Source organism: Venturia canescens, chromosome 3, assembly GCF_019457755.1.
Source record: "Venturia canescens isolate UGA chromosome 3, ASM1945775v1, whole genome shotgun sequence".
Classification (NCBI taxonomy): Eukaryota; Metazoa; Arthropoda; class Insecta; order Hymenoptera; family Ichneumonidae; genus Venturia; species Venturia canescens.
In genome coordinates this window covers 4,141,547-4,166,854 of record NC_057423.1, presented here as the reverse complement: position 1 = coordinate 4,166,854, position 25,308 = coordinate 4,141,547, and the positions used below count along the sequence as shown (strand labels likewise).

At 45.1% G+C, this 25,308-nt stretch overlaps 1 protein-coding gene across 4 annotated transcripts in view; it reads left to right on the top strand.

The window, feature by feature from the left end:
* Positions 1-25,308, top strand: part of LOC122407510 (tubulin polyglutamylase TTLL4-like) — a 179,386-nt gene that overhangs the window by 82,515 nt on the left and 71,563 nt on the right. For 2 of the 4 annotated variants that reach the window (XM_043413777.1, XM_043413776.1), the window contains exons 2-3: positions 438-490; positions 22,235-22,324. The gene's annotated coding sequence lies outside the window, so the exon portion shown is untranslated. The remainder of the gene's footprint in view (positions 1-437; positions 491-22,234; positions 22,325-25,308) is intronic. The other 2 variants (XM_043413780.1, XM_043413778.1) reach the window with 1 other exon arrangement.

The following is a 25,308-nucleotide window of genomic DNA, read 5'->3' as shown; positions in this document are numbered from 1 at the left end:
TTCTCACACGCGCGCACTCACTCCCCCATCCTTTCGTCTCTCGGCGTTTTTTACGGATCTCACTTTTTACGACTCCTGTAATCGCAGGCTCTTTCGTTCTCGGACAGGTAGATGCTGCGCCACTCGCTTCAGATACAGATCTTTATAATTGGAATTACGTTTTTTCTCCTGACGATGAATTCGAGCGAGGCGAGAGACTGAATTTATAAGCATATGAATGTGTTCGTCGTCACAATATAAACCGAAGTTGCGGAGCTTCCTCATCATCGTAACATCGAATCACTTCTCTCGATCGCACTTAAAACAGCTTTTGAGAATAAAGAATCTTCTCAGAACGACAAATTCGCATTTTGTTGCTTGAAACGAAGCATGCAATAAGAGCACACAAAAAACTTTATTCGATCGGAATGACGACCATTTTTGTACTTTTTTCGCAGTGAATCGAGCTCTTTGGAGTGTCTGAAAAGTGGCGAGTTCGCGTCCTCGTTCGGTGAGTAACGGTCCTTTTTTTTTATATTTTTATTCTAATATAAATCGTACTTGGACACATGAAATTTGAGCGAGTATTACTTTGGTTGTTGTGCCGGAAGGGGCGACTGTTATTTTTCCTTGGAATTTGTTGGCGCGTCTGTAGTGTAAACCGTATTTGGCTGACACGTGCATTTCACTCGTCCAGTTCTCGTGGGGTCCGGTGGGACTTTTCGTACACCGACCACAGGACCCGGAACCCTTTGTCCAAACTTTAGACATCGAGGAAAAGTGACAGGAAGAGAGAGAGAGAGAGAGAGAGGATCGAGAAAGGAAAAAGTTATGTCGCTGGACCGGTCGAGAGATTACCGGGAGAGAGAGGGGGGGGGGCGCATTTAAAAGGGACAAACATAAAAGGGTCGAGCGTAGGGATTAATGCAGTGCATCGGAGGAAAAGGGTCCGCACCGAAAGATCTGTGAAGCTCTTTTCCGTCCCCTCGATCTTTTGACCCGAGAAAGCAACGGAGCAAAAGGGGCATGTAATATTATTCAAAATCACGAAAATCTCCGATGGAATTTTCCCTTATTTCTCGTATGCTCCCATTCAAAATCCCAGATGCATATCTTATACGAGGATCAAAAGGGGGGTTCAAAGGAATTCTTTTCGAGTCTCTTCCTCGTTCGAGCTCGTATAGGGTTGCAACGAAATCATCGTCCGTTGGTGCGAGCTGTTTTGTCAATGTAAATGAAAAAATCGAGGGGAAATCGCGAGAGTGTGTCGAACGAGTGAGTTTCAGGTAAAAAGGGTCAAAATAGTACAAAAGGATTGTCGAACACTGGCGCGCGAGCATCCCGAATCCTAGACATCGAAGCCGTTGGACGTAATCGAAAGAAAAGGGGGGAAGATTCTCTTGGAAAACAGAAAATTGAATTGAAAGAGTGAACGAGGCTATTGAATCATCGAGCAGCCTGCCTGAAAGGATCCGTCGAAGATCGTGCTCTTATTCTACTCCACCCACATTCTCGAGGGCTGCATTTTTTACATTCATCTTACGATGCATCCCCCTCATGAACTCCACGTCAAAACACGTGTTGAGATTTCTTCTCTGCTGAAAAATATCGCGGCTCGATTCCACCCCGATCTAAGAAACGCGTTACATTGTTGATACGTGGCACGAATTTTTTCGTAAGAGACGGAAAAAAGGGGAAAAAGATGCTTGAAAACGACGGTTTTGCAGCTGCTTTTCGCTCATCTACGTATTTTCTTTACTCCCTTCCCGATGGCATTTGACGTATTTTTCACGTCACTATCCTTTCGCCAAAGCACCTTTACCGGGTCCAGGTGCACTCGAAAATGCTCTTTTGTTCACCTCGAAAATTCAGTAATTCTGGACGAAATAACGAAGCGCTAAAAATCTTGATTTTCGTTCTCTCCGACGAGATTCACTTGTCGCGAGATTACGATGCGGGCTCACTCCGCTATTCCATTGTCATCCCGCCAGCACCGGCGACAACCCTTTCACAGGTGAATCAAAATCCCACACCGCCAACCCTTTCATTCTTCTCCATTTTTCAGGTCACTTTCCGCGCTAACCCTTTTCCCCGTTCGAGCCACATCGGTCCCTCGATCCCGCCCGCTCATCCTCCGCTACACGCGAGAACAGTTAAAAGGGTTGGATTCTGGGTTACGGGATCAAAGAGTTAGGGATCTTGGCTCACTCGGCGTTTTACACACTCGAATTTGTAACGGGGATACCTGTAAGATTACGATCGAATAATATTTTCAGACGATCTCGATTATCCCTGAGAAATTGCTTACGAAATACAGATCAATTAGGACGAGAGGGGAAAGCAGTTTTTTTCGTGCGGTCGAGATGATTTTATCAGTTTTTTTTTTTTTTTCAATTTTCTCAGCGTTTTTCTGAATCAGTTTTTAATCCTTGATCGATCATCTGAACGATCAGAAAACAGGGAGAAAATTAAGGCAACGATCTTTCTGCTCGTCAGGAGGGTTGAAAGCCTCGAACTTACTCGCAGGTTCGAATTGACGTTTCGTGATTTCAACTCAAGTTTTTGAGGTGAAACTAAAACCCAAAATCCAGACATAAGTAGGTGATTTCGGGGTAAAATTTTCTGCCCAATCGCGTGGCGATGAAGACATTGACCGTCGATGATAAATTCCTTTAAAAAATGTCATTTCGAATATTTTTCCGTACTTTGACAGGATTTTAGTTTGCTTTATTTTACAGCGGGGCAAACAATAACGATTTCGAACAAGTTTGGATGCATCTGCTTTCGTGATACCGCGAAGATGCAGGTCCGAACAAGTTTCTTCATCCCGAGCGGCGACACTGACCTTGACTTTGGGTGTAATATTAAAAGGTTTTGAGCGGGTTTCGGCTTTGACGCAGCGTTTATCAAAGACCCACGTGTGCGGACCCGGGCTTTGGTGCCGTCGCGCTTTCACTGTTACAATGCGCGCGCGTACTCCTGTCCGGAGTGTATATGCGAGCGTGTACAATCCCGCGAGATTTCTTGAGGCAGAAAAGTTTGCACCTGGTGTTGGTTGCAGGTTCAAACCTGCAAGAGCGATGCCTTTGGATGTTGCGAGTTGCGCCAGTTTCTCACGCAAGCGTCCTTAAGAACTCGCGCTTTCTGTATCGTCGCACAAAAAGAGTCCGCGAGCGCGTTCCAACTTGTTCCCGATCTTTTTTACTTTTGATTTTTCATTTTTTCTTCCCGACGCCAGCTACGAACGTCGTCCTTTTATCCGCGCAAGGCTCATCCCCGAGAAAAATCGTACAAAGCGCGACCCTCGCGAGTGTCCTCGGGGACGCAAGACGCTCCGCACTTTTCTTCGATTCAAATGCACACGACACTTTGTTAAAAGGAAGGCGACTCTGTCGGAACCCGGACAAAAAGTTCCGATTTAACTCTCGGAAGTCCGGAACTCCGCTCGGAATCCTAACTCCGATTCTCGATGCCGGAGCACGTTTTTCGACACCCCCATTCCCTGGGACCGCGATTCTCCTCTTCCTTTTTTCTCACTTTCTCAATATCTTACCAGACAATGGGAAGAAAAAGTGTGAAGAAAACATCGATCGTTGCGCAAATTACGCGATGAAAGGTCCGACTCCTTTTTGTTACTTTCACCAAATGCAATGGAATCGAAACTCTTTGAGCGCTCATGTTTTGTTGATATTTCCAAACGCTGAAACATTGGAGAAAAGCTTCTCGAAAACTCCACACAAAAACACACACGAAATTCCCTTTCAAGTCATTCGAGGCTTTAAGATTCGAAACGGATAGAAACATCTGACGGTGCATCTGTCCTTCGATATTCATGTCCGAAAATCTCATCAAAGTTTTTTTTCATTCATTTTGTACTGTTTTACAATCACATCGATCTTTGCTCCTCACAGGTTTTAATGAAACCGAAAAATTACTCTCGTCAACCAACAAAAAATTTTACTCCATTTCCATGAAAGTTCACACTTTTTGCAGTAATAATCGTAAAATTCGAAAGTCCCTTTCGATTTCAACGATTGTATCAAGATTTTTTGACTCTTCACCTGAGAAGCCTGCAGCAGCGCCACTACACGGAGAAAACGAGGCCGAAAATTCTACGGGAAAGTACTAAGAATATAGAATCTCGGGGACAGTATATAAATTGGATTGCAGCATTAATTCTAAGAGCAGTAATAAGAACTGTTCTATCCACCATAGTAAAAAGACCAATATCCATACCTTTATTCAAAAGACTCAAGAATCTTTCTCTATAAGCATAGTAAAAAATGTTTTCAGTCACTTCAAATGTTTATATTGTTGAGTATGCTCGGGCAACCCTGAAAAAAAACCATATGTGTCGTAAAACGTCACACGTGTTCGGTGCATATTCGTGTATTTATCATAGAATTTACTATGCTGACAGTCAAAATTTGTGATTTACAATACATTTCGACTCATCAGTAAGTGCTAGTCTGACACGATGAGTAACACTCGAAAAAAAAAAACGAAATACAGTTCTCACACGTGCATTACTTTTTGCTATCCACACAAAGCTGTTTAGAATTCAAGGGATGAAAAATTGGAAAATCCAAAAAATACTGTGCTGTTTGTAATCGGTGCTTAAATATACTTTTAAAATTCTTGAAAAATAATATATTCCTCCAAGTGTCAAATGGCCAATTTTTCGGAACCATTTCAAATCCTTCAATTATTTCATCCACAATTATATTTGCTAAGAAAATACGAATAAAAGGGTACGAAACTGAACGTTGTTATATCGTACGAGAAACATTTTAGACCGACGAGAAAATTTCCGCCTGATTTTATTGGCCCCAGGGTGAGGCTTACGTCAGAAAGCGTGGATTGTAGAGTTCAAAAGTAAATCATTTCCTCGTAGAAATAGGATGTTCCTGGGACGCAGTGTGACGACAAACGCAGTAAACAAAATATCAGGCTCGATCGAGTGCGTAACAACGCAGTTGACTTCTGTGTCGAGGATTATTGAGACTCGAATTCGACAGAGTGCTACAGTCGAGAGATTAGTTGGGAATCCCCAAACATTGATGTATGCTCAAAAAGATATTTCCACTTATCGGTAAACCCAGTATCAATATGCTAACCCATTGACCTGCGATCGTGATCATCCGGAGATCCAATATTACGCCGGATTTATATCTCCAAAGCAAATATCACATGTGAGGTTCCTCGATGTGTGAGCAGCGACAAAATAGCGCTCGAATCGAGACGAGCACGAGGGCAAACTAGCTCGAGAACTGTGCAAGTTTGTGCTCTCGAGTCTCTCTGAGGATTTTCTCACAATGTAATATGCACATGTCGACGAAGCGATGCCATAAGAAAATATCTGAATCGAGTATTCCAACGCTCCAACGTACGCGCGAATTGAAAAGAAATCTCGCTCGTTTTCAACAACACAAACGCGTATAGAAACGATTTATCGAAATTATCTGCTTTTGAAATGGAGAACGAAAGAGTGGGACGAGTAAAGCGTAGATCCGTGTATTTCGTTTACGAAATTCCGTGCACTGGTCCTGAGTAAACATTGCTCGTTGGCACACACTCTCGTTTCTATACGCGCCTGATGCAGGGTCGTGTGGGCTGCGGAGAGTGCGTGCACCTAAGCAAACAAAAATGAAGAAACAGTCGCGTCGTCCCGAGGGTAGCCTGTGCCATGAAAGGGTCGGGATCCGCATTTCGAAAAAAGCACATTTATCGATCGAAGATTCATTCGTCTCGCGCTAAGCACGGAGAACGAGTGTCTTGGGGGACGAGGATTTGGAAGCGAGAAAAGGTGAATAACGCGGGGGATGGGGATGCGGAAAATGGAGAAAGAGAAGGAGCTTCCTCGAGGAAGAATAAAAAAAAGTGGTGCATCCACGGCTCCTCATTGAAGATCGTGCCACCGTGAATTTCTCTCCATAGATATATCCTCCGAGACGCAGAATCCATTCTTAAAGGATTATCGTTATAAATTATACATTTGCCCCTGGCAATGCCACCCCCCTGAGAATCTTCGACTACTTTTGCTTCTCTCTCTCTCTCTCTTTTTCTCCTTCGTTTCTGCCTCTGGAGCTTCGGCCTTAAGAAGAAACACGAGCGTGTTTTCGTCGCGGTTTTTATGGCGGAGCGACGTGTACGTATACAAAAGGCATATATGAGGCTCGCGCGCGCGGTGACCAGTAGTTCTGCCACCATGCCGAAAACGAGGGAGCTTAGAGATTTCAATCGCGGGATTAGTCGGACCGTGTCATCGCGGTATCCTGTCTATTGGGTTCTTCCTCCGAGCGCTCTCGCTGCCGGGTCCCCATAACTCTCCTCATTTATCTCCCTTTTTCTTGCTTGTGCAAGAGAATAAAATGGGAGAGGACGCTTTTTCATTCTCGCGCATTCGTTGATGGAAAAACGATGGATTTTTTTGTAAGCAGCATTGATAGGGAACGGCGGTGCTTTTACGAGGAATTCGAAGGCTCCCGAGGCGCGAACGTGCCGGATTAATTTTGTTTCTTTTCCACTCCTTCGGACCCCTTTAATCTCCCGAGGAAAAAGTGATGTTGAGCGGAATTACAATCGTCATTTTTGTTCATCCGAGCGAATGCGTTTTCAGGAGAAAACAAAATCGTTTTCTCCTCGAAATCGATCGTGAAAATATATTCAACCACGAGAATTTCTCACCTCGCGGTGATTAATTCCAAAATTCGAAGCTGCGAACAGCCTGTGATTTATGTACAGACATCCTCGAGGATCCAGGCGCGGGTCGTGCCTACAAAACGCCCGAGTCAGCCCCTTCGTTATTTTCCATTCGTACCACATTTTCTATTTCCTATTTATCGACTGTGTACATGGACAAGGAGGAAAGGCGAGCGGGGAATGTTCTCAATGAACTTAGAAATGATTCTCTGCCTTCGATCTCCAGCCGACAATACTCGGGGTGTGCTCATACCCAGCCCAATATAAATGTACATAATAATTTGAGCTGCGAGAATCGACTTCTCACTGCACACATATTTTATTACGATTTTAACTATTTCTCAGAGTTTCAAATGCCTATTGCGACGTTCCTGACGGGCCCCCGGAAGACATAATGTGCATTTCGCTTGAAGTTGACGCTTTTTAAGTATGATGGGTCCGCTCAGTCTCTTTCTTGCCTTTTTCGTGCGCGCTATTCTTACCGAGAGTAGGTTGAAAAGTATAGAGCACGACGGCGTAGACGACAGTATTCTTTTCCCGACTCATAGTCCAGAATATAGAAGGCCCTTGGTCGTCCTGTGGGCGGAGCGGTTCGCCCAGAAAGGGCGAGCGAGCGGGCAGTTAGAAATTTTCGTTCCTCTCGGTCCATCTTTTTTTATTCCCTTTTTTTCTTAGCGTCTTTCTTGGACGAGACGCGGGGGATAAGGACGTTCGTCGAGGGCACACTGAGGGGGCTATGGTTCAGAAATTGAACACGTGCAAGGGTGAGTCAGAGGTCCTCGGTGGTCGCCTCGAACTCTCCGAGATTCGAGGCAGAAAGAGAGAGGAATGTACGCAGCGAGCGCTCCTTCTCCCGCTCGTTCGCTCTCCGTCCCTCTATCATGAAGCTTGAAAAGGGGCCTGCGAGCAGGACCAGCGAGAGGCGCGCAGCAAAGGGGAATCCGTAAGGACCCTGCCGAGATTACTCCGCAAGATAGCGAGGCCCTTTCAGAGCTGGAGCTCAGAACTCGCATTCTCTTCGCTCGCTTCTCTCTCATTCTTCCTCATCTTTCCACATATCACTCGTCTTTTATACGCGCCTTTTCATTTATTTTTATTTTCATCTTTTCTTTCGTACTGCTTTCGTACACGCTCTTTCGGTCTTTTCGTGCAGAAACTCACTAATTCGAATACACCTCGAAGCTTTCTCATTCGCCATTTCCCGAGACTTTCCAGCCCATTATATCCGAGCCCGAGTTCGTCTACTTTTCATTACCTGCCCCCGAGGTAATTGAAAAAGCGTCTACTTGAGTTTCCATATTTTACTTCTCGACCGCGATGTAATACATTTTCAGGATTACATTCCTCAGTGTCTTCATAGATAAGAATTTTTCGGAGGGTTGGATCGAGCGGAACGAAAGTAATTCCAGCGGGGCCCTGAGTTCCCGATGGCTCAGTTCACCTCGGCCTCGCGTCCATCCTCGACTTCTAAACTACTAAACGAGTACTAGTAATAGTATACGAGAGACCAGAGAGCTTTTTATTGCTGGGCCAAGCCCGTCGTAGCTCGCACAGAGATTGATTGTTCCTTTTTCTTGTTTCGTTTTTTTTTTTTTGGTTCTTTCATTCCAGCTGATTCCTCGTGTTCGAACGACGCAGGGAGAGGGAGAGCTTCGGTATCCATTAGAACACGTGCATCCACCACCGTAACAAGTGGCCCATCAACGTTACAAAACCATCGCGGGTCACGTGAAAAAAAAGAAAAGGAAAAAACCTTCGAAATCTTCCAGACTCTCGACCCTTCTTGTCCTCTTTCTCTTTTTCTCGTTGCTTCTTCGTCCCTACATAAGTACGTATATTCCGCAGCCCCTAATGATTCCGGCTCTTCGCCCAAATTGGTGGCATTTCACGATCCGGCAAAGTCAATCCACCAGGACAAACCATAAGAGAAAGAGAAGAAAGAAATTTCTCCCCTGTCATTAGAGGGTGATTTTCGGGAAATGGTGTAAATTGGTACGCGCGAGAACAGCCAAACTATTGTGCTCGACGAACAAACGTGTTCACGAGACTTTCTCTTTTCCGGTTACACTATAAATCGTTGATTGACTCGGTTTCGCTTTTGTGCCTTAGATTTCGTTCTCTATTATTTTTTCTTTCATGCCTTTTTTCTCGACGCTTTTTTTCTACAGATTTCGTTTAATCCTCGCCCATGCGTTTCTTTGCTCTTGGAAGATGCTTCAGGATTTCACAATGAAGCTGGAGGTGCTAACTCACTTTTGGCCTTTTCGGAATGCCATTTCGGATCCGATTCAATAATAAATTATCTTTTTCTACCGTAGCATCATCTGCACAATAAGTAATCACTCCATTTTCAGCTTCACCCAATAATCGTTACAGAAATCGCCTTAACAATGGCAAAATTGCATTCAAAACTCTATTAGTTGAGAGTGAAACGTCCCTTCAGCAACATCAGATTCAACGTCTCATGATATTCTCCTGGAAACTCCAATTTTCATTCGTGCATCGCTATAATCGTTTTCGGGTTATAGAAACTCGAAACTCTGTCACGAATTGCGTCGGAAAGCACGCCGAGAGAAGTTCCGGATTGTTCTTGAGGGGATTCGAAATTTCGTTATTTTCCTAATAATCAAAAAATCGAGTCTTTTTTCCATATTTCGATTCGCCAGTCAAACATTGTCGAAAGAGCGTTGATAAAGTGCCTGAAATGTTGGTTTCTCAAGATTTTTTCAAGGTGCCTCGATCAGAAAATGAGTGCGAGCCATGGCTGCAGAGTTTTCGGATGAAAATACGTCAAACAATGGGCCACTGAGATGAAATATGTTCACCGCCTTGGCAGTGACGAGGAATTGGTTTCGCGTGAAGAAACGACGAATTGAGCCTGCTCAGCTATTATTTTCTTTTCTGTTAACTGGGTTGTTTTGTTTCGTACCGAAAATTCCTACGGGGCGAAAAAAAATTGCGATTATCTTGAGCCATTCTTACCGAAAGAACCGTTGCAGGCACATCATCATCTTTGAAGTAGATGAAAAAGAAAACGTTTTTGCTGAAGCACTCTTCCGGTACAGGAGATAATTCTTCTCCACTCACGAGAAATATTTCGGATGAGTTTTGCGAGGGCCCAAATATCCTGTGCTTGAAGAAAATATTGGTACTACGTGCAACGAGCTCTGGGTGGGCTATTTCACGGCACAGTGGTCCCACTCTCTCTCACTCTCACTCTCATTTTCTCGCTCTTCCTCATCCTTTTAGTTTACCCAACGTTACGTAAGTACTGCTGCGAGAGACCCTAATCTCAGCGCCATTTTTCTCTTCCACTCGAACTTTCCCACCCACCTTTCCGCCCCTGCGTCCAAAGATCATGCAATTTCCGCCCCCCCCCTTCTCCCCCCTGGCTACAGTAAAGCGCTCGGTACAAAATCAAGCGAGCAAACTTTTGAGACAGCTCGCAATGGCTCGGTGAACCTGTCACACGGCGTTACGCTTCATTCCTTTCATTGGCTCATTCAACCTTGAACATTTTTGATCGTCGAACGTTCTAATCGAATCAATCATTTTTCAACGCCCAGCAAATAAAGTTTCATTCAAAAGCAAATTCTTTTCGATTGGCTTTTGAATGCAAACGAGTAGGGAATTAATCTTGAAAGTGCGGAAAGCACGTTATTTCGAGAATCTTCAAATTTGAGAAAAACAATATTTGCACGTCCCTTTTTTCTATTTTTATCAATTTCATCGTCGAGAATATTTGAACATTTCGCAGCAACTGAAGCTAACATCTTTTATGCAAGCTGAATGAAAAATTTTGTAGAATTTTTCATTGTAAAATGAAACAGCGTTGAGATCACATTTGGACAGAAATCAAAGAATCGTTTCCCCGAAAAAATGTCTATTTCCATAACGAACGTTTTCTCAGTGCCTGTAAAAGAGGCGGCAATATTTCGTGACGCGTTAAATTGAGTAGCCCCTTAGGATTGCACAATCGAGCAGGCAAAAGCTTTCGCCAGCTGCACATTCGAGCATCAATCCAATCGCGATGATTTCGTGCTAGTGAGAAAAATTATACGTTCATCTCGAGAGCGTGGAATTTCGGTAACGAAATATCTTGCGAGTATTTGCCGCCTCGTTTCTACGAGAACAACCGTTTCGATACGGTTCTAACAATCTTCTAACCGAGCTGCACTCCAACACACCACAATTTTCATCCTATTTCAAAATGTATACGCTACTAGCAAAGCTTAGATTTTCGAGCCTTGATTTGGCGCATCGGCTTCACCGAAAAATCGTTTTTTTTTTGTCGGAGCACCGACCGAGCCAGAACGAATGATTTTACGGGCACTTCATCCGTGCGTAGCCATCGACGAAAGCGGAAAAGAAGTTCGATGAAAATTTGAGGCCATAGAAATTCAATTGATTTTGTAGTGCTTGGAAAATACGGGCCATTTCGTTACGATCAATCGTTATGATTACTCATTTCAAAAATATTATCGAAAAAATTCTTGAATATTTCAATAAAATATTTTTTTGTCATTTTTCGAGGTCTACCTCCTCATTTCATTTATAGTTTTCCTTCTTTATTTTTCATTCGGCAGTCACGTTCCATGAATTTCCCATCGAATATCATTACAGGCGTGCCCATTGACTGATGAAGAAAAAAATATTGATTTTCCTCAGAAAAGCTTCACTCGTAAATGCTCGTCTTAAAAATACTCGAAAAGTATTTTTAATACTTCTCTCAGTACAACGATAGTGAAAAAAAAAACAAAAAAAAAAAATTTCTCACGTTTGTGTGCTCATTTGGTATTTCAGGAGATTTTTCTAGTAAGAAATACATTCGGAACGTTGTTCTAAGAACGTTTTCAGTCCTGATCAATTCTCTGAGTCGATTGGTCTGAAAATATGAAATGTTATGAATTTGAAGTAAGAATCGTTGAGTATATTTTGACAAAAGGTGCACTCGCAACGTAAATTTCCATGCCATTTATCATATAGAACCGAATGATAACTCGTGTCAGTGGATTCGAAAGACTTGTGGAAGGGATCGTCGCGATTTGGCACGCTCAGTTATTCACTGGTTATATTAACCCACGGGATATTGGATCGTGAATTTCCGTAATAAATAACGTTCGAGGTGACAAAAAGGAGGTGTCCGTGGAGCGTAGTTGCGGACTTTGGTCTGTGAAAGGGCACATAGAAAAAGAAAGAAACGAAGAAGAGCATAAATTCGAAGTTGGCAGAGTAAAAAGGACATTGACAGGAGTGACCTGTCGTCACGGAATATTAGGCCATTGGCTGGTGGGTTTATGTGGCTTTGGCGACTAGAAAAAGGCGACAAAAAGCAGTGAGACGACGATGCCGCCTCCTGCTTTTCTTTCTCCTGCTCTTTATTCTCTCGCCGCCGCCCTCGCGAACTCCGGAGAGAGAAAGAGCGCTCGCATGAATTTTTCGTTTGCACTTATGCGAGGTGGAAGTGCACATTGTGCTCCTTCTCTGTCCGACAGACTTTCTCACTTTTTCATTCGTGGACTTTTAGCGCGATGTAGCCGAGGGTGCGAGGCGCTTGAAAATCGGCGTATCGGTGACGAGTCAAAGGGAACGAGAATAATGCGGAGGGCGAACGTTTCGTCGGGTTTGAAATTCTCTTAACGCACCGGAACGGGTGGTCCCTTTTCGAATCTCGGCCTCTTCGCCGGGAGTTTGATTCTTCTCTCGTTCTTTTTCTTCGCCGTACACCCTCTCATTTCTTTCATAAGATCAGAAGGAAAAAACCGGGTGGAGAGAGCGAGAGACCGCGGAAATCGGCGTGACGCGGTTTCCTCGTACATTCTCTTTGGTTAAAGCGCGGATTTTCAACTCTCCAGACGCCGTATATGCGCGTATAAAAGTGAATTCGTTAGTCGAGCGCACCTTGAGTTTGCGTCCAGCATCGTCCCCCGGCTTTGTATTTTCGACTTGATTTTCAACGTCCCGGGGCAGACGTGGGGAAACGACAATAAAACGCGCGAGCAAAGAAAAGGAGATTCTCGCGGCTTGTCGGTGAGATAAATGCCCGAATCGTACAGCCACGAATTTTCACCCTTCGAACAAATGCAGCAGCACGAAATTCAAGCGTGCATAATTTCACACAATGCTCCATGTATGCGCGTGCGATTTCTCGGGAAATTCGAGTTCTGTGCGAAGCGACGTTTCCAGAATATTATTCCTTCCTTTCCCTTGTGCCGTGATTGGCCGCGACAAAATTTCGTGGCTTTTAACATTCGGGTCGCGCACGCGTGTTAAATTACTTTCGATCTAGAACTAACGACGCGAGTAATTTTTCGTCTAGTCAAAAGCTTCTTAAACGTTACCTATGAGACTATCGGGAGTCCTTCTGCGGCGAAGGGCCTCACTCGTACTCGAATTAAACGGTGCTTCAGACTTGCCGATTATATCCGAGGGCTTCAACTTGAGTCTTCCGTCACGGATTACGTCCCTTTACGAGGTGTACGAGTGCCTACGAGAAAACTCTTCGCGGTGCTGCTCCCACTTCACTCCTCACTCGTCAAATTCCCATTTCAAGTTTTCATCTAACCGAGAAATTTTCGGATGATTTTCCCGTGACGTTGAGTCACATTAAAAAAACGGGTTTGAGACAGTCGCCTCAAAATACTGGCGAGAAATAATAGGGCATTGCGCCTTTTTTTTAAAACTGTTTTAAATTAATCCTGAGATCGTAATGATCCAGTGGAATTATTATTTTAACTCTATAAGACCGATAAGTATCTTAAAAGATATTTTTTATTTATGATTTTGAAATTTCGCGCAGAAACGCTAGCCGCCATGCTGCTTCGGTTTGCGACGTTAGCAAACGATACGACTGCGAAGGACCAAGTAACCAGATTTGCGAAAATATGTGCCTGAATGCATTAACACAAGTGTAAAAACGCCACAAAAATTGTGGATTCATCGCTCGACCATCAGCTTATTTATCATTGCGGTAGATCTGTACTTTCTGCTTTCACAAAACCGTCTTCCATGATGCGATTTTAATAGAATAAATGATAAAAGTCCACAAACGTGATAATAACTTGTAAAATTTCAAAATAAAACAGAGCACAGCTCAAAAATGTGGATTCTTTATCGAAGTGACGTCACGTTGGAACCCAATATGGCGGATGGCGTTTTAGAAATTGAAAAAACAGATGAAAAAAAGACGATTTTTGATAACGAGTTATAAAATTTACGTTGCATTTTTATGAATAAATATTGACGTTTCTCGTTTACTTTTTACAAAGTCTTTCATAAACACGAATTTTTATATTTTTTTTTACGCGCTGTAAAATACCCTGTTCGCCTCTTTATTGAATCATCCGAAGACGAAGAATTTTATTGGCGAATGATTAAGATAAAATTCGAGTGGTTCGAGCTTTTTCTTCGACGTTTTTCTCCACTCATCTCCGATTTCATTCTGTTCTCATTATGGCCCGAGCCATTAGTCACATCAACTCAGCCATCGCGTGGAGACGAGAGGAGCAGCTGCAGATTTCGAAACTTCGTGATTATCCACGTCTTTCGACTGGTTCGAACAGTGAGTAAAAGTCCTTTAAAACACACTATAATTGAACACGGATCGGTCTGCATTTCGTTCAGCTCGTTAGCCATCATCTGAATGAACTTGGCACGCCAATAAATATTTTCCTCTCTCCGCAATAAGTACTTGACAAAGAATTAGCGACTTTGACAAAAATGAAAATATTTTCAGCAACGTCTGTCGACATCAAACCCAAAGAAACCCAAAAAAATTGCATTGCAAATATCGCAATGAATAACAATTTTAGTTAACTTTTGCTTCGAGTCATTTTTGTACAGGAAATCGAGTCGCACAATTTTCATCCGTTCAGTTTCACGAATCCATGGATTTTGAAAAAGCTACAGCGAAAGAATCGAGGTTTTTTGTCTCCAACAATTATTCATTGGCGAATTACAATCAAAATTTTGTCGACCTCTCGAGAGCACGTTTCCGCGTAGGTCCAAAAAACCTGGAAAAATTGTCCGCCCTGTGATTGGATTCTCGATTAAAAATCGGTCCAAAATCCCACTGCTGGACTTCCATCTCCGTTGCACCGAGCTCCGAATTATCAGCAAAAACGTGACAATCTGCTTCGAATTTGTGATACTTTTCATCACGTTTTATTGACAACACACTCGAGTAGATTAGAACCATTTCCGTGGTTATCCGAGGCAAGATAATCTTGATGCCGAGCAGCACATGCACAACTTGATCCCGCGCTGCATAAAGACGCCTCGTATAAACCCCCATCGAATAATCCAGTGCTCCCAAAGCCGAGTTTGTACCGCGAAGGTGCTCAAAACACTTTCCAAATCCCATTGAAAGAAGAATCTCCCTCGCTCGGTCTTATTCTGCTTCTCACTAGGTTAAGACTTAATCCAGATGACGAGAGGATATTGCGTGCGTTACACGGGGATGGATGATCCTCGAAGTTTTTTCTTCGCGTCCGTGCGGTACGGAGCCGCGTGTAAAACATACTTTGAATTCGCATTTTCCTTGTCCTTTTTTTCGTTGCGCGCAGCATCTTTTTAAAGAAGAGTTTCTCATCCCCGGAGAAATTCATCGATGCGTGACATCTCGAAGGTTGAATCTCGCGTTCGAGGGCAGAATCGACACAGAAACGTTGCGTCCAAAGGCTCTTCTTTCTTGTCGAATCTCGAAGCGAGCTGGGGAGATTAGCTCTTGAAGAAATTTGTAAACTCGTGTTCCGATGGAGCAGGTCAAATTTTCTAGCGACGAACATCGTAGAGACGTGAAAGCGACGAGGGCGTTGCTTCGATTGGAGTGTTTGGTGAACACGCATTTTCCCTTCCGCGTCGATGAGCGTATTTAACGATGCGATTTTAACCGAGATCTCGATGAGATCGCGCCTTCGTTTTCAAAACATTTCCACTCTTAATGCCTGCTTACTGCTCTTTGATACGCCTCGATCTTTCCAAGAGAGTTGACACTCGGCGCTGAATAAGAAACGCGAAGAAAAAACGCATCGATAATGACCCTCGCGTACTGCACGATAAAACGATGCGGGTAGGTGCGCTCGGCGAAGAGGGATTCAGAAAAAAACGTCTCTTGGGTGTCCAGTTGTTCGATGAACCGGGAAACGCCTCGTCCCTCGTGCTCATCCCCGCCTGCGCTGCCCGCGGCTCATTCTTGAGGATCGTGACGTGGGTGAGCCTGCGGAATATTCCATAAAACGAAAAAAGTGTCGCTGCACTGAGAGACTGATTTGCTGTCTTTTTTTCAGTTCTGCTAAGTACGCTGGTCATTGCGAGAATCATGCGGGTGAATTCATGCCGATACGACGCTTTACGAGCTTTCGTTTTGTTGGATTTTCGGTGCTGATTTTTCCGACGATTTTATGCCGTTTCTGTATTCGCGTCGCCGGCGAATCGTATATCAAATGTTAAAAGTTTTCATTTTCGTCGGGAGCCTCAATTATTCCAGTTCCATTTGCAAAAGGGTGAAAACGAAATGAAACTTGTGGAGTGAGATGACCTGGGACTTTTTCAAAGATTTATCGGATACGGGACGCCCCATAAATGCTCACGCTTCGCTCCTCGACATCGAACACTCCTTCGTAAATCGATTTTTAGTCATCGAAACAAACGATACGATCGTACACTCTAAATTGCAATTTATCCTCGTAGGATTCCCCATTGTAATTCTCCCCTCTATCCCGTTGTATTATTTCTCGAAAATTGTGTGCACCTGCACGTTCGATCTTTTTTTTCTTTCTACTCTTACAGCTAGTTAGCTACGGTACTATTAATACAGAGAACACACGCTGAGCTCAAATATATATCTTCGATCTTTTTTTTTTTTTTTTCTTTTCTTTTCTTTTTCTTTATTATTTTTCATCTCTGGGGCAAAGTTACAACGGGCAACAACCCCGCCCACACGGAATCCGTGGGGCCCTCGGAATAGATTTCGTCCTGAGGCCCAATTTACGAAAGAGCCCATTTTACGTCTCGTCTATAGAGGGAGACGGAAAGGATCGTTGCTCCAGTGCTGAACGCCTTTTTCCTTCTCGCTCTGACCCCAGGACAAACGAGTCGGTTCCATCTCTCGCTCTCTCCCCCTCCGCTTCTCTGCTTCGTAACGAACGGGGGCGAGAAGGACCAGGAAACGTTCCACCACTAATTTGATCCTTTCCGAACGGTTCTCTGTACGAGGCCGGAAGCGCACGGGCTTCGTAACACACGCTATTTGAGGCTTTGATGATTCGCCGCTCACGCGCGCGTCAGCACAAACGATCCTCGAAACAGGTTAACCCGACGAGAGTCGTTAATTAACAAGTGCGAGGGCCGCGCAGTATCGAAACCGTACGAGTCTCATATAAACACATACTTAAACACACCGACGGATAAACTCCCGCTCGTGTTAAAAGAGCGGTGAACTCTTACGCCCCTTCGCAATGCTCACACGAATTCTGAATTTTCCCTACAAAACGCTTCTTCTCGTATCCACGCTGTTCGGGGCCTTAATCGGTATCGATGGAACACCCTTTTCCTTACCCTTTGACTTGTTCCCAACAAGACCGACCACCCGCGATCCCCAGCGCTTTTGATTCCACCCTTTGTACAATATTTATTCCGGGATTATCGTCTTTGACGGCGTTTTCAAATGATTTTTATATTTCCGTCGGCCCATTAAGGTAGCTCATGCACGAAACGATTTTCTTAAGAAAGTCTTGAAATTTACTCAGAACTCAAATGAGTAGTCGACTGACACGCGTATCAAATTTTAAAGGATTCGTCTTATTCTTTATTTAGATAAACGTGCTTGAATGCGTGAAGGAAAGCACACGGGGGTATAAGGACTAAGCGTAAAAAGTCGTTTATCTTTTCATATAACGAGTGAACGCTTCTTACGAAGTTTATGAAAAACGTACACAATAACAATGAAGTATATAATGAAGGTCTGGGAAACAATTCGCGAGGAATTGTGTAACTAGTAATAAAGATATATTGAGTCAAAGATTGAACGAAATTGGTAACGAGCCCTCGAACAATCTCACATTTGCTTATTTCAGCATTTTGCTTCTTTTGGTTTAGACCATTCCTGTCATAGCCTTCTGTCTTATTTTTTAATACTTATTTTTCCTTGATTCATTTCCCTTTGTATTTTCTCTCGTGCGCTCTTTAATGCGATTTTTTACATAAAAAACTACAGTGTTTTAGCGAGGAACGAATGAAATTTCATGTTTATTGTATTCATGCTTGTAATTTCATTGGCCAAAAGGTGAGTTGAAAAAATTGATTTACAATTTCGAATTAATAACTCTGACATTAATTGAAACTGATCTTTAATTGGGAAGCAAAAATCGACCGAATTTGGACGCCCATAAAATACGATCCTTCGGGCATGATCTACCTTAACTCCAGAAATGGATAAAAATCAAATGGTCTATTCAGCCTCGGAAATTGTACTAGCAGAATATGAGCACTCAGGAAAAAATCATCGACGATCTTGCCGCAGGTCCCAAATGAAGCGGTTGCGATTCACGAAGGATAAACGCGTCTCCCTAATCCCGGGAAGGGCAGAAAGACGAGTCAACTCCGAGAAGTTGCATCCCCTCACTTTCCCAGTTGGGGAGTCAATGAAGCGCGGATATTAAACCTGCGCGTATCGAGTAAGAAAGTATTTATTGTCGAGGGTGTCGCACGCTCCTGTGGCGTCGGTGAAACCGACCTGGAGCCTCGAGTTAAAGAGGCACTTTGACGCTTCTGGCTTTCGGCAAAAATGTGCTAGAGAACTCGCAACAATAAGGTGGCGCGTCACCGTGGCTAATCGAGGCCGCTCGGTCCTCGTGCTCTTAGCGTTGATCGAACCGCGATGGCGCAACGTTTGAGAGGATCGCGAGCCTCGTAATTGGGCCTCTCATGTCCTGGAAAATTCTCAATTCCATGAGTCTGTCAGGGAGAAAAGAAAGCTTCTGATTTGGTGTCAGCGGTGTGGCGGCGGCGGTGAACAGAAACCGAAAATGAGGGGCCTTTCACTATCGTCGACGGAGTGTTATGTGCCCGGCACCCCGTAATAATCTCCCTTCCAACCCTCGTAATACACGCTCCTATTAATGTCGATCCCTTCGCGGCGAGCTGCGCACCCGCTTTCGGCTCTCTTTGCAACGACGCCGCTGGATTATTTTAACGGGAGTGTCTTTAACGCCTACCAGGATTTAATGCTCGGAAAAGGCCTCTTCACGCCCGGGATGCACCGACGAGGATGCGCTGGAAACTCGAGGCGCGGTAAATGCACTGGCAGGTCCGCATTTTCGGGAATTATGCACCCCGGAGATCGACGCAACGAGGATGCACGAGCTATTTGGGTTGTATACTGGAGACAGAGTTATCGGGTAGAGCAGAAGCGCGGCCCCTGTTTTGCGGCCCTTCGGAACACGCCTGTGAGGAAACTTCAAAAGATCGGGCTTGTTAACCGCTCGAGGAGTCTGCCCCGGAGGCCACTTGGAAAAAAAGCGGATGCGTTATGAGCACAGTCGATACTTTTAGCGGTTTAAGGATCCTTCTAATTTTTATGATCTTCGGAAAAGCCCGGCGGTCCTCGTACCGTTTGGCCGATTTGACACGTCCCTTTGTCTCCGACGCATCCGACCGGATCTTCGCGTTCCTCGTTCCGTAATTTCTGTCAGTCGAATTGGAACATCACAGATCCTTGGGGCAAAGGACACCCGGAATTGGAGGGTGTGAAGGTAATAACCGGTCGTTACTTCCTTTTCGTCGTGTTGGATCATTACGACTAGGAATGTGCAATTTTCTAAGTGACGAATGAGGGTGGCACCTGTCATTACGATGACACCAGCCGCGGGAAAAACTTCGAGTGTACGTTTCATTTCCCTTTTCCGATCCTTCCTGGCCTTCTTCTCCGAGGATTCGTTAAGGTAGATCATGCGTTACTTGTGATTGAAAAAAGCAACTAAACTTCTTTGCTCTTTTGATGATCAAAGAAACGATTAAAATTTATTCTCGCAGTTATTAAAATGATGTGTAACTTATTTCTCGAGATTAATGGATTTTTAATGTAATTATAGTGGTTAAAATACTTTCGAAGTAAAATCGTCAAGCAAAATGTGACAACAGCCATTATTTCTATTTATATGCACATGCATATCTGTATTTTAAACCAGCTGGCTCATGGCGTTGTCAAACCTTCCACCGTTTACGTCGTTATTACTCGTTAACCTCAAATAAGTGTTTTTATTTTTCCATTCCTAAGTGATTTTCACCGGTAACAAGGCTTTCTCAAGACATCATTGACATCTGAAAACGTTCTATCTTCTTATTCTCGCTTTTGGCTCTTCAAAGTTGGGAGGATCCTATTTCATTAAATCCAAATGATCGCACAGGAAGTGTGCCTGTCATAAGAGCCTTCAAAAAATGTGATTTTCGTGAATTGTTTTCTCGCCAACTAGGCGGTAGATTCTATAATAATTCCGGGAATAGATTTCCGGGTGTATATTTCCAGCATACTTACAAACTTCAACTCGTTTTCGAATTCCATTAGATTCGCGTGAACTTAAACATTTGAAGCGCAGAGCCGTCGGTCTGCCTGAAAATGCGGCTCCCGATCGCACCCACTTTCCATGAATAATGCGCAACGTGCCCGGAACTGATTCGTAAGTGGTCAATCTATCGTGAAAGTGCTGTACCTTCCTGGAAGTAGAGATCGCCCTTTGGCACGAGGGTGTCGATAATCGCGGGTGTGCCGAACACCTTCCCTGAAAGGAGCCATCACAGCTGAGCGTCTCGCCTCGTTCGCACTTCGGCCTTGACACGCTCGCCAAGTTTTTATTGAGGAGGGTCACAGCACGCGTTCCCCTTATCCCGGAGCTTGTAATACATAAAAGTGTACAGCGAAGGTTTAAATGCGAGCGTAAGAAATAAGCGAAGCTGCGTAGGTTCGTTCGCACCAGCATTTTACTGTTGTCCGGTTGCGCGTTGTTCGCTGCCAAAGGAGACATCACACTGCGATCGGACACGCTCTAAATAATACGTAACATCCTGCTCGTACGACTGATTGACCCGTTGGCCCCTGGGTCGCCTCGTCAATGCGAGAGTTTAGCCCACAGTGGACAGACTTTGGTCTACCGAAGACAGCAGCAGGCGAGTTATGTCCACGAGCTTGTTCAGCGATCGGAGGCTGCAGGGCAGACCTTCGAGCGAAATGGCCCACCGGAGGTGGTCAAGCGATCCTTGGAACGCGTGATCCAACAAAATATGGACAATGTGTGTACACACGATGAATGCGATGCTCCGTGGCTGGTGGTAGATCCTCGGAAAAGTCGCCCTTTCGCTGGCATCGACGCGCGGTCTTCCATGCTCGTAGCCCCAATCCGGAGATCCTCTACATACACAAACGCACAATGCCTTAATTTTACTCGGATATGCGAGCCCCAGCGATACTTGCGGATCGCCTTCCGGACGGATGACTCCGTATTTCTGCAGCTTCTTCTCAGGACGTCTCGAAGAAGCAGCCACTCCCATTGGCACTAAGGATTCCTCGTTCTTTAGAGGCGGATTTCGATTGTTGTTAAATATTTTTGTCACCGGTAACATCTTTGTGAAAGCGTGAGCCACCTCGGGCCTTTATCTTTTCAGGGGGCCTTTGTGCACGCGGCCAAGTTGCTGGTCAATAGACGCGTGTGTTCCGGACTCGTTACCCACCCGTGCCGGCACACAATTCCAACGTCTTCTCCATTGTCCCCCCAAATCGTGACACGCCGGAGATATTTTTTCTTCTTTTTTCCACCTTGATCCGAACTCTCAATGCGCTTCGCAAGCTCCGGAGAACGCGAGAGGAACGAGGAGGATTTTTTTATTGAGAAACGGCGAGGGGAAGAGGGCAGCGAAGACGAGGATGACGTCAAGAGCGGACGGACGCTCGGCTTCGTGGCGCTTTTTCTTACCCCCTCATCCCTGACTCCTCACCGGCTCGAATCCTTCGCCGACCTTGTTCTCGGGAAATCCTGACGTTCTCTATCGAAACTTTAACTTTACAGTGGCTCATCGTTCGGACGCACTCGCACGTCCCTTCCACCCGATGCCCAATCTCATATTTTATATCTGCACGTTAGCTCCTCTCTCACGTGTCGTTCGCTTTCTTTTTACGCACGTTTTCAAGCTCTCCCTTCTCCCTGGAGACGCCTGGGCAAGAAAAAGTTCTCTTCTAAGTTTGCCTGGCCTAGCTGCGGGTAGGAGTTGCCTCGTCCGCTCGATTCACGACGTGGGTCGGTTCGTGTAGCCCCCTTACTCCGCATTAGTTCGATTATCCTTTATTAGGGTGCGCTAGAATAAAAAGCAAGCCTTATGCTCGCATAAAAGACATTTTTCAGCGAAGAATCGAAATCACGGTCGTCACTCTTCGATTCATGGGCTCCGAAGGTGAAATTGTGGGAGTTTTTCGGTTCGTCGAAATCGCGTTTCGTTTATTTCAGCGATGCACTTTGGAACGATCATGGTATTGAATGAAACGATGTTTCGTTTTTCTCCTCAGTTGCAGATCGCGCAATCGTGCTGGCAGCCTGAAGAATTTAGCCGACCAGTTGGATCGTCCCAGCCCGAAGGAGTCCGCGGCATCGATTCGGTGAGTGAGATAATAATAACACTCGGACAATTGCACGCTCCGTGGCAAAAAGAGAAAAATTTCTTTTCGTACGTGCTCGGCGGAGCAATTGGCACGCGGTGTGAAATAACGGAATTATTGGGTCGCGCCTTAATTGCGTCGCAATTAGGCGCTCACGCCGGATCGAGTAGGTTTTTTTACAGCGACTTTTTCTTCGGTTTTTCGTTTTCACCGGCTACATAAGAACGCGAGTATCTCACCTCCTTATGGAGTATCTTCGAAGCGTGCAATTATATGGGTGAGGCGAGTGAGCGAGCGTTGGTGCGAGCGTGGCCTTCGCGTTTTTCGATGTCGAAAAAAGGGAGACATTTGCTGGGCCCATTTAACGAGATTTGCTTGATCGGGGGACTCTTGCGAAGAGCGCAGAAACGGCACGATCCAACGCACTCCCAACCGCCCAAAAAGCATCTTTCTCTTCCCCCACTGAGCGCGCGCGCGTTTCATCCGTTGCTTCATCGGCGGCGAGTTGCTCGCCGGTAATAAAGATATCTCGGGAGTGAGGACAGCTTTGTTCCCTCGAGCGTCAGCATCGCGGAGCTCGCATTGACGGCTCTGTACGTGTCAGTGTGCTCTGTAAGCGCTCGTCAATTATCTTTATCCTGCACGAATAACCCCGCTGGCGTCATCGATGTGTACGCTCGCGCGCAGAGATCAGCGTAAGAGAAACAGCGCCGTGCCAACTTTCCCTCGCGACTCGCTAATTTATGGCGCGGGGATAATCGAGCCGAAAAAATATTTGTAACGCTTCTCAATTGCGATATTCCGCGAATAACGTTAACGTCAGAAAAACGACTGATTCGCTTATTCTCACGAGCTCCCTGCTCCGATTCTCAATATCCGAGACAACAATCTGCGAATCAATCCTCCACTTACGGGTCATAAATATCAGCATTTTCTCGAACCGTTTAGTAAAACATGTGTCCAATAAAATGAAGAATTCCAACGAAACCTCCCTCCGAATCAGGGCGTCGACGGACCCGCGGGGAAATTGAGAGCGAAAAAAGCAACGGAAATGGCCAAGAATAGCAGAAATGCGACCGAGGCCACAGGGAGAAGATAAATGTGTCAGGCCCCGTTTGTGCAAGGGTGAAGAAACATGGGGGAGGTCGAACCCCGTGAATCGACTGCGAAAACCGGCCGAGGAAATTTTAGTCGATGAAAACGTTTTGAATCTTGGGAATTAGTTTGACTGCGCCTTTGCCTTGTGAGCGAGGGGGTCGGGGATGCTTGACGTTCCCCGTGAAAAGAGTGCGAGCTCCCATTTGACTGCGAGTCCCTATTCCCTCCTCTTTCTCACTCATTTCGTCCGCATTCCCGAGGCCTCCCTCGCTTACACCCCCGCGACGTCAAGCCCAAACAAGACATTGCCTCGGGGCTCCTGCCGATCCTCGGGTAACCATAACAACGCCGTGGGAGCCCACAATGCCCTCTGAGACCCGGGGCCATAAGACATACATAAATATAATATACATCGACAGGGAGAGACGAAAGGAGAAAAGACGGGCACGGGTGCGCAGTGTTGAGCCACCAGCCCAATGGATTTTCCGCAGCTATGAGCAAACACAAGCAAACATGGGCGTCGTAGCAAAAACGAAACGAGGGGGACGCAGCTACCAGCCAACAGGACGAATTCGGTCCACAAATTTTCTCTCTCTTCCCTTTTCCTTCTCCTTTTCTTCGGAGCATACACACTATAAATTTATTGTTGTGCCCTCTTTCGCCCCCGCATCGCCCTCCGCTTTTCCATGCATGCTGCAGCCCCAACAATGAACGCGGAGGATAATATACACTCGTTAGGAAAGTCTTGTTACATCGACGAACGAACGAAAGCAGCTTTCTTGTAGATATGTGCCAGCGTTATGTTCGGCGTGTCACACTCTGGGATTCTACTCGTTTTGATATATTGGATAGAGCTTTTAAAATGGGGATGAAACTTTTTATACGATTCTGTGGAGGAGCTAGAAACTTCGGACGACAATTATCAGTCGAAAATCGTCTGATTCCAAAGCCCTCGAGTCTTGTTTCTGGCGACACTTGATCTCCGAATCGGAAATGATGAATATTCTTGTACTTTTTGCCTCAAGATGCGATCACAGGCTACTTTTGCCATGCACTATTTGTCGCTCAGGTCGGTGAGTAAACTTGGCATTCGAAGATGCAATCGTTCAGCACTCGCAGGCAGTGATTGCGCGATCTCAAATTTGCTTTCTCGCCGAACAACAATAACGCGCAGAGCTGCTCAAGTTTTGTGTGTACTTTGAAGAAAGTACGATATTTTTTTGAACGCGATTGCCCCACAATGGCCGGGGGCGAATATTTCACTCGGCTCCTCCAAAACGCATAAAGCTGAAAATCTATTTAACCGTTTGAACGTGCGAGCAATGGTGGAAATCTCGTGTAAGAATGAAGATCGGAGAATAAATCTTACATGTGTAGACTAAATGGCCCGAGCTCCGGTAAAGCGATCGAACATAATGCGCGTCCATGGAACCGGGACTCCCCGTCGAGCTGCGCTCACTCCATTACATTATTCAAACTATAATAGTGCATCCTCGGGTTTCACGTGTGTGTATTCGTGAGCCATTCGCGGGCTACCAACTTTGCTATTATTCTCATTGTGTTCGCCGGAGAGAACGACGATTTTTTCGCGCAGAATCGACGAAAACGTTACGCCAGGGTAAATCCGATCTATTAATCCTACCCGAACTGGATCATTGTCAATCGAGAAGATCGCTGAAACGACGACTCAAAAGAGGCACGAAAATAAATAACCTGCTCGTCGCGTACAAACTGTTTTTTCTTCTTCCAATTCATCGGTGTTCCGCATTTTTGAATAATACACTTTATGACTTTGATTTATTGAGGTTGGAGACTGGCGAGGGCTCCAGTTGAGAAGCAATTCGAAAAATCGATCGAATTTATCGATTTCTCGTCGCAGTGATTAT